At 39.1% G+C, this 9,516-nt stretch overlaps 1 pseudogene; it reads right to left on the bottom strand.

Moving 5' to 3' along the window:
* Positions 1-964: 964 nt before the first annotated feature.
* On the bottom strand, positions 965-3,379 carry LOC104427879 (annotated as a pseudogene).
* Between the last annotated feature and the right edge of the window lie 6,137 nt (positions 3,380-9,516).

Below are 9,516 nucleotides of genomic sequence, written 5' to 3'. Positions count from 1 at the left end.
CTCCTTCCAAGGATGTAATGAGAAGTTACTAACGAGCTATTTGAGGACGAGAACCCCACGTACATGGTCTCCTTGATGATCGGGGACAGATCAATGGACAGAGATAAAAGGGAGTCTTTAGTTTCTCAAAATTGCTAGGAGCTCATGTGACATTGATTTGCTTTTTTGCACCTTCATAATCCACCGGAACTTGCATAGCTTCAACAATAATCAGGCTCTTGTTTGTGAAGACCCCACCGGCACATCTAGTATATCCTGCAGGGGCAGATTTTACGGAGTTCGGTCAGCCCATTGGTGTCGATCCCGATGTGGTTATCATTGACATCATGGAATTCATGGTTTTAGATTGTGTCAAATTATGGTTTGTGGCAAGAGGCCAGGGTAATTACTAGGAAGAGTTCCGGGAAATTCTCCATCGGGAGCTAACATAAAAGCGTTCCCGTAACCGCTCAGAAGTGGATACTCGTAAATGACATTGAAGATGAAAGTTGCGGAAAAAGAGTACACAGATCCACCGGATGAGTGGTTGAATTTGATTGGGTCAAGGTAGAAGGCATGACTGCTTTTGTTTGGTTGCATTAGTTACTCTTAGAGGCCATTGCCAATGAATGTGGCTAAACCACATACGCTAATATTTGCTTACCGGAAACGTGAAACTGCTGGTATCGTGAGCTAGTACGAAGTTCGTCGGGGGAGAAACTGCCAGATCAATCACAAAGAACATGTTCAGAAAGTGGAGAAATTCGCTGAACACACTACTGAGAAAATATCGTTTGAATCTCCTAGGATCAAATCAAAACTAATGCAATTTCAACTGTCGGTACCCTAACTTGTGTTACTAAATTCCCTATGAATAAAAAATTCACGTGTCAATTTAAAATTCGCGTGTTATATCACGCAAGCATTAAAAAAAAAAAAGTAATAATCCTTATAAAAGGTGGACTTGCTCTTATACTCTGGAGGCTGACCGAAAGGGAAAACCAAAGGAGGCAATTTAAGTTAATGCATACATTCCTAATAACATGTAAGTATATACTGCAGAAATCGGTTCAATCCATAGAATCTTAAATTACTGTTTACATATACTCACAAGTTGCAAACTACGAGTACTTGATGCATAAGAACACTAGTTTGATAATTACTTCGATCTATGAAATGTGCTTTTAATTTATATAACAAGCTCAAGATTCATCTTCCACTAGAGAGGAGAGAATCTGCGACAGAAGACATATGTGAAAATGCCTTGTCCGATGAAGATGGATCAGACATGATAGACCTACTAAAACCTTCGTGATACGCAAATGTCAATCCATTTTTTGAAATACCAAGAGATGATAACTCCTGCATCGCAAGATCCCCTTCCAAGTACTGCACTATTTGACGCATGCTTGGTCTCGCAGTTGGCTCAGATTGGGAGCACAACAATCCGAGTTGCAATACTAGCTCCACCTCCTTCGCCACAAAGTCCACCCCTAAATTCGGATCTCTTGCCTCTAGAATGTTGCCCTTATCCCAACAAGAAAACACCCAGTCCACCAATATCACGTCCTCCTCCTCCCGAGCCTCAATCGGCCTTCTTCCACAAGCAACTTCAAGCAAAAACGCCCCGAACGCAAAAACATCTGTTCTCGTGGTGGCCCTGGCAGTTCGAGTGTTCTCTGGGGCAAGATATCCAAGAGTTCCCACCAAATGGGTCGTTTGAGGATTTGTACCGTGATCATATAGTTTTGCAAGCCCAAAATCTCCTAACCTCCCATTTAGTTCTGAATCAAGCAAGATGTTGCTAGCTTTGATATCCCTGTGAATCACCACTTGTTCCCATCCTTCATGGAGATAAGAGAGGCCATATGCGACACCTTTGATCACCCTAAATCTTTGGCTCCAATTGAGGATCTCGTTTGGTTGGTTATAGAGGTACTTGTCTAGGCTTCCATTTGGCATGTAGTCATAAACCAGCAGCAGTTCACCCTTCCGGCGGCAATATCCGAGAAGTGTCACAATGTTCCGATGACGAAGCCGACCAATACTAACAATCTCGGCAATGAACTGTCTCATCCCTTGCCTTGATTCATGAGAAATTCTCTTCACTGCAACCTCAGTTTTCGACGTGGGTAATAACCCTTTATAAACCCTACCAAATCCACCAGCTCCTAATAGTTCCTGATCCCTAAACCCCTTTGTGGCAACATAGAGATCTTTGTACTTGAACCGATGCGGACCGTACTGTGCTCCCAATCTTCAAGAACCTCTGCAAATTTTCTTCTTTTTCGAATTGCATAAGCCATAGCAAAGACTAGAATTGACAGAAAGAACAAGCATATGAAAGGTAGTCCAGAAGTGAGAAGAACGGATTTCTGCTTCTTTTTCTCATGGGGTAATCTAGGAAGTTGAGACAAATCAAGCCTATGAGCTTGTCCATTTACCTTAAAGCTCCATCCGAGGATATAATGAGAAGTTAAGAGCCCACTGGTTGCGGAAGAGAACCCAACGTACATGGTCTCCTCGAAGATCGGCGTGAGACTGAAGGGCAGAGACAGAAGGGGAGTGTTTGGTTTGTCAACATTGACCGGAGCTAATGTGACCCTGATTTGTTTCTGCACACCATCATAATCCACCCAAACTTGCATAGCTTTACCACTAATCAGAGTCAAGTTTCTGAAGCCTTGGATGACGTTTTCAGTGTATCCAGCAGGGAAAGATTGTATGGAGACTAGCCCATTGACATCGATCCCGACATGATTTTCGTTGATATCCTGTATTTCAGTGTTTAGAACCGTGTCAAATTCCACCGCCAAAATGTGGTTCGTGGCATTGCCATTGTTCGTTTCGTTGAAGAGACCAAAGTAAAACCAGGCTTAGCTCCAGGAAATTCTCTACGAGGAGCTATCACGAAGGTGAACCCAGGACCGCCCAAAGTTGGATATTCAGGAATTATAGCGAAGATGAATGTGGTGGAGAACGAGTGAACAGCGCCATTGGATGAGTTCTTGAACGTGATGGGGTCTGGGTAGAAGGCATGACTTACCTTCTGTTTGGTCACGTTGGTTAACTTCAGGAGGCCATTGCGAGTGAGCACAGCTAAACCATCTAGGCTCAGATTCGCTGACCGGAAACCACTGTACGTGAAATCGCCAGTTTCATGAGTCGGTGCTGTGTTTGCCAGGAGGGAAACCGCCAGAGCAATCACGAATAACATGGCTAGAGGCTGAAGAAATTAGCTGCATACACTACTCTGATGAGATCATTCGAAGCTCAAATAATGATCCAACCGATTTGCACAGCATTCAATCGAATCTCGTTGCAATTTCAAGTGTCAATGTCCCAACTTGTGCACCCCCAACAAACCCTCAATTGATTGGTCCGAGTCTTATCATTCCTCTGTTGTGTAATTAGCTAATTGCTCCAAGTCTTGTCAGTAACGTAAAGTTTTGTAATTTGCCCGTCTTTGTACGCCATTTGCGCCATTTCAGCGAATGGCTGAAGTAGACCAAGACGTCCACTCACGCGAATTTATGATGTTTCGCCGTCTCGGGTAGGTAATGGACGAGTCAATTACCAATGCAATCCGATGCGAAACTGTGGCCGAGGAAGCATCACAACAAGATGAGGATGGAGGGAAGGACAATGCCCCCACAATTTTCAGCCGAGGGTTTAATATCATGAATGACTCTTCCATGGTATTAGGATCTGTATGGCAACATTCCAATTTTTCTGTCATTTTGTTCTTTTGTTCCTTGAAATAAAAAAAAAAAAATAGAGATTTTGTTTAATATCTTCAGTTAATTTTTCTATTCTCTGAAATAAAAAAAGTGGGCAAATAATAGATTTGAAATAGAAATAAAAATAGAAAAAAGTAACTTGTTCCCAAAAATAATTTCTAGAAATAAGTTATTTTATTTCTTTTTCTTTGTTTTTCTTTTCTTCTTCTTCCTCTTATAATCAGTCAGCAGAGACTCGTCGCCTACCATCACCACCAATTGCTGCCCCTATCACCATTGTCAGTCACCGTTTGCCGGCCGCCACCCAACAATTGGCTAGAGGAGAAAGAAGAAGAGAGAAAAATAAATAAATAAAAATCTCAAAAAATTGAAAGAAATTCTACATCATAGAAAAATTTGTGGGTCGTACAAAGACATTCTTGTTCTTTTTTCTATTCTAGGAATAAAAAAATTGTACAATTACTAAACATGTTTTACTCAGAAACTAATCCAGGGCATAGAAATCCGTGGAATAGAAATAAAAAAGAACTATTTATAATCCTCGAAAAAGAAATGTTACCAAACACACCCTTAGTACATGGAGGAGTAAAGCCTAATAATTCTATCTTAGAGAACGAATTTGGTGTGTGAAGTCGCATGTGTGAAAGATCCCATATTAGAGATTTGATGCAATGTAAACTTGACTCAGAACTTATTGTAATGCAAATCCAAATTGATATATTAATATAGAAGGATACTTAGATTGAGAAAGAATGCATCTAACAAGTTTGTGCATGTACACATATGAGTTGTATAAGAGATCTCTCATATTGGAAATTTGAGTGTGATGTGAAAAGTTAATATTATTTAAGTTGACCCATAATTCATTGATGTGGACATTTAAGTAAAGTTAGGTCTAACTGCCTCCGAACACAATGGTCTTTGCTAAATTTTAATACCAATTGAATATGCGTGATTACTAAGCAAAACCTCTATGGAATGGATTATCCTCATATTTGTGTACTTAATGGTGACAAGCGGGGAAACAATAACTTTTTATTTGCCGTATGCCAGGATTTGATGATATGTTTATGTTGAAAACATATTCTGTTGCTTTGATGGTCTCATATGCCCAGGGTGGAATAAATAGTTTGTATTAACCCCAAGTCCCAAATTTGAGCCCAAACGTAGAGAAGCTAACGGCCGAAACCAAGCTATGATAATATAATTGACCCACTAGGCCCATTGATAGAATGTCTAATTACTAGGAGTTCGCCGATCATGAGTTTCCAAGTGAGCAGAATTCAAGTAAAGTACGAGACATCTTGAAGTATGTGCCAATGTTAAATATTGAGTTAAGGTAGATCCTCAACCAAAGATAACCGTCACTAGGGAATCTAGAGCAGGTCTAAATCACGTCTTGAGTAGCGTGCTAGTCAAGATAGTTAGAGATCCATGTGGATGAAGATCAGAAGTATAAAGGAACGGTTCATTTAGTAACATAAGAAGATCAATGATAGATGATAATGAAATCATAGCAACACATCAGAAAATATAACAATGAACAATAGACGAGTCATCTTTGGTCATCTTTGAAGATGGAACCTTTTCACGCTGAAGATTTGAAGATGAAAAAGTCATACTTAGCAGACCAAATTAAATTGATTCTACCTAAGTAAGAATTTGAATTTTGAATTAAACTAAATTTTTCATTCCAATATTCATCTTTTCTCTTTTATAAAGTATTCTAGTGATATTTCCTATGTTTTTTTTTTTTTTAATCTTCTCACACACTCTAGTCACCTCCATTAAAACTCAATATTTAGTTTCAGTTAGCTAGTAAGCATGGCTTCAAGAAACTGAGCTAGTTGTTCTGATTCAATAAAGTTTTATACAATTTCCCTGTTATTTCCAATATATTGTTTGTGCAACATTAGTAATTCGAATTAAAAAAAGTCCTTGAGGTTTCAAAACATATTAGAATTCATTTGCTTTCGATTTGAAGCCAAATTTAATAATTTAATTGGTCATTGGTCACCCTCTATTGAACTTTAGCTACTATTTGGAACCAATGAGTTTTTTACTACCGTGAATTGAGCTTTTTACTTGATCAAGCACTTTGGTCGGCCTCAAATCGAGGTGGCCAGGCACGTCATTGATGTAGGAAGCAAGGAGGATCCACAGTCGAGGAAAAAGGGAGGCAATGAAGACTGAGAAGAGGAAAAAAAACGAAGATAGAAAGATGGAGATGGCTTACTTAGATCAAACCTAAGTGAGGGGAAGAGACATTTGACGGACTATGGAGGTGGACGACTGCAAAGTGACAACAAGTGTTGCGGCCGCTTGCAAAGGCCAAGATCGGTGGTGGTGCATCTTTGTTCATGCACATATAATAGAGAAGCTGTGGCCCATTTTCAACCACTCTAATTCAACTTCAAAACTTTATGACTTTCAGTGAGCCCTTATAAAGTTTTCTGTAACAGATTAACCCTTATGGTGATGCCAAAGTTAATAACGGTCGCCCTCCCCACTCATATTCTACATGACAAAAACAAAGCCCGCAGCTTTAGAGTTTGTTTTAATAAATACATGGAGTTCTCTATATCATAAAGGTAGTTTTTTTTCTTTGTACATCTCCATGATTGATTTCAATATCAAATTATCACTAAGATATACATAAAATGGCATGTAGATTAGATGTGTTATGATAATATGGTATTATAAAATAGATAAAATATCTTATTTCCCTAAAATCACTTTGAATTTGTCATCTGTCTACCATTTATTTTTTTCCCAAATTAATTTTCACTTTTAGCATTCTCTGCACGCAAATATAATTTGTGATCTTCCTTCTTTTAATACACATGCATGCGTGCAATTTCGCTAGTAATGGGAGAAAAGAAATTAAAGAATTTACTTCTTCCAAATTGTTCCTCAAACGTATTAATTTCTTTAGCTTCCAAATCTCAGCATCAACAACTTTTGATAGTAGGCAAGGATGGTAAAGAAGAGAAATTCAAGTCATTCAAAACACAGACAACAAATTTAATTTTGACCCAATTCTTATATCTAGCGTTAGGTTTTGAAGAATAGTTTGGATTTAGGCCCAATTCTTTAATTTGAGACAAACGAAAGGTTGAAATGACGTCATTTTGCACTATTTCTGCCAGTGAGCCACACTGACTGGTTTATATCAAAATGTTGCTGGATTTTCCGATCACAAATCATGTGATGACACTAAAGTGAATCATTTTTTTTATCAAAATTCCACTCAAGCTATCAACCAAAAGCTTTGGCACTGAAGTAATTTATGTACAAAAGTAATGGCATTTGTGGTGGCCTAAGTCTAGCATCATGTTTATATTCAATATACTCTAATAAGTTAATTAAACCTAGGATATTCTAGAAGTCTAATAGACAATTTATGCTACATTGGCCATTGTTTTATTAGTATTTTGGGTTCGGTTAAAGAATCCAACATCACTCATCTACGAAATTTATATGTTATTTATATATGTGACATCCCGATTTCCAACCCTATCTTGATTTTATGAAATGGGCTTTTCATCGATATGCCTATTGTCCTTTTTCTCTAAGTTAATCACTCACGAGATAACTACTCTATCAGGTGAAGCCGTTAAGGGATATAAATACAATTAACTTGAGAATTCGACCAGAAATCGACTGCTCGACCGTGCTGATCTGTAAGAGTCAATACAGCCCCGTTAAAATCGATTAGAGACCGGAGATAGGTCGATTCGACAGAAGCATATAATTAAAGTGTGGGTGATTCCACTTAATTGCAAAATTCGCATCGAATAGCACTAAATCGATTTTTTTGTCAATTTCGTACCATATGCCTATAATTGAAACCTTGAGATTTTTACAATAACCGAGAATTGCCAATAAGTTGAAGATGCACAATGTGGATCGAAAATAATCGACCACCGGTCAAACGTACTAAAAATTCCTAAAAGCTATCCAAAAGAGGTTAGGTCACGCTAAAATCGCGTCCAATTGAAATTAACCACAAAATTGAATCTGGTTTCTGGAATCGAAAGTTCTAGCATATCACAATTTATTTTTATGACGTTGACTCATCCTTTGAAGAATTTTCAGCAAGCCCAGATTTTTGGTGAAAATTCAAAATTGGGCAATTTAAATTCAAGAAATTCAAAGGGGCCAAATTGAGTGGATTTTTGGCCTCTAAAGTGAGCTAATTGGTGAAGAGATTGCAAGAAAACTTGTGTGGGCTGCTATCATGGTACTTTGGCCACCAAATTGGATTGAATTGGTGAAGATTTATGAAGAAATTGAAGGGTGATGGGTGAAATTCGTAGGGCCATGGGGGCTGCAACATTTGACTCCATCTTTGGCTTGTTTGAGAAGATTGGGAGGGGAAAATGGCTGCTGGATGAGGCTGAAGCTTGTGGGGCCTTGCACTTTAGTATTTGAGATATTTAAGCTTGACTTTGAGGCCTCTTGTCCCCCTTATTCCCAGCAGCAGCTCCATCTTCTTCTTCCTCAGCTTCCTCTTCATGTTCATTAGCCGAAACCTCCATTTCCAGAGGCAAAGCGAGCTAGCCTAGCCCCTTACTGAACCAGCCAGTAGTCTGCGAACCACCGCCAGGCCCCTCGCCGCCCGTTCGAGCCGCCCGAGCCGCCTGCCTGCCATCGTCCACGAGCTTGACTCTGTCCGCCTTGCGTTCGTTGCGTCCCACCAAGCCATGACGCCTAATCGCCCATCGCCACCTCGCTTGTTGCCAACCGCCGCCCGAGCAAGCCGCCATCCGCCCATGTCCGCGCCATCGAACCGTCTTGCCTTTCCCTTGCCGTTCCATCCATCCAAGCCGAGCTAAGTCTCACGGCAGCAAAGTGCCTCCATAGAAGCGGCCCAAAGAACAAACTATGAGGTTTGTTGGGCTTTTTCAGCCCTTTCGAGCCTCCCTTGGCATCGCCGTAGACCCGAGTTGTGGTCATCGTCACACCATTGTCGCCGTGGAACCGTTTATTCGCTAATCCGATGAGTTTATCTCATAATTTCCAATTATGATGCTAATTACACTTAAAGGTGGATTAGTGACTAACTAGTGGATTAGTTTAAGCCTAGATAGGATTAAGGGTTAATTTAGATAGTGTAATTAGTTATTTAGTTAATTAGTTAGATTAATTAGGCGGTTAGATAGCTTAGATGATTAGTTTAATTAGTGTAATGTATTTATCCTAGCTAGGTTAGTGAATTAAGTTCAATTAGGTGCTTAGATTAGCTTAAGTAGATTAATTAGTGATTTAATTTAATTATTTTGCAATTTATTTATTAAATGCAATTTATTTAATTATTTATTAATTAGTGGAAATTATACCAAGATAGCCAATCGTCGAATTTTGTGCCGATCATCGTGGTGTAGTTGGTTTGTGTAATTGATCACTAATTTGTGCAATTGGATGCCGATTGATGATTTTTTATTTATTATTTCAAAATATGAAATTTTATTAGAAAAATACCGGGTGTTGGTTTTTTATGCCGAAAAGGTTTTAAGTACTATATAAAATCTTGGAATTTTGAAATGGGAGAATAACACGCGTTATGGTTCGATTTGACCATGTGTCCACACACACCTATTTTACCAGGTGTTTTTAATATGAAGAAAATAAGCCAAGTACATTACTTGAAATTCAGGCATTTGAGTGCAAAGCACAATATCCTTGCCCAAGATGGGATGTGCATATGATCGCTATGAGAACCCATCACCCGATGAAAGTTGGGTGGGCGATGCTCCTATATGGAATGCCCCACATCAATGGATGCTGGATCGCA

This window comes from Eucalyptus grandis, chromosome 6 (assembly GCF_016545825.1).
Source record: "Eucalyptus grandis isolate ANBG69807.140 chromosome 6, ASM1654582v1, whole genome shotgun sequence".
Taxonomy (NCBI): Eukaryota; Viridiplantae; Streptophyta; class Magnoliopsida; order Myrtales; family Myrtaceae; genus Eucalyptus; species Eucalyptus grandis.
Note: the sequence above shows the minus strand (reverse complement) of the source record. Positions and strands in the feature narration are given on the sequence as shown.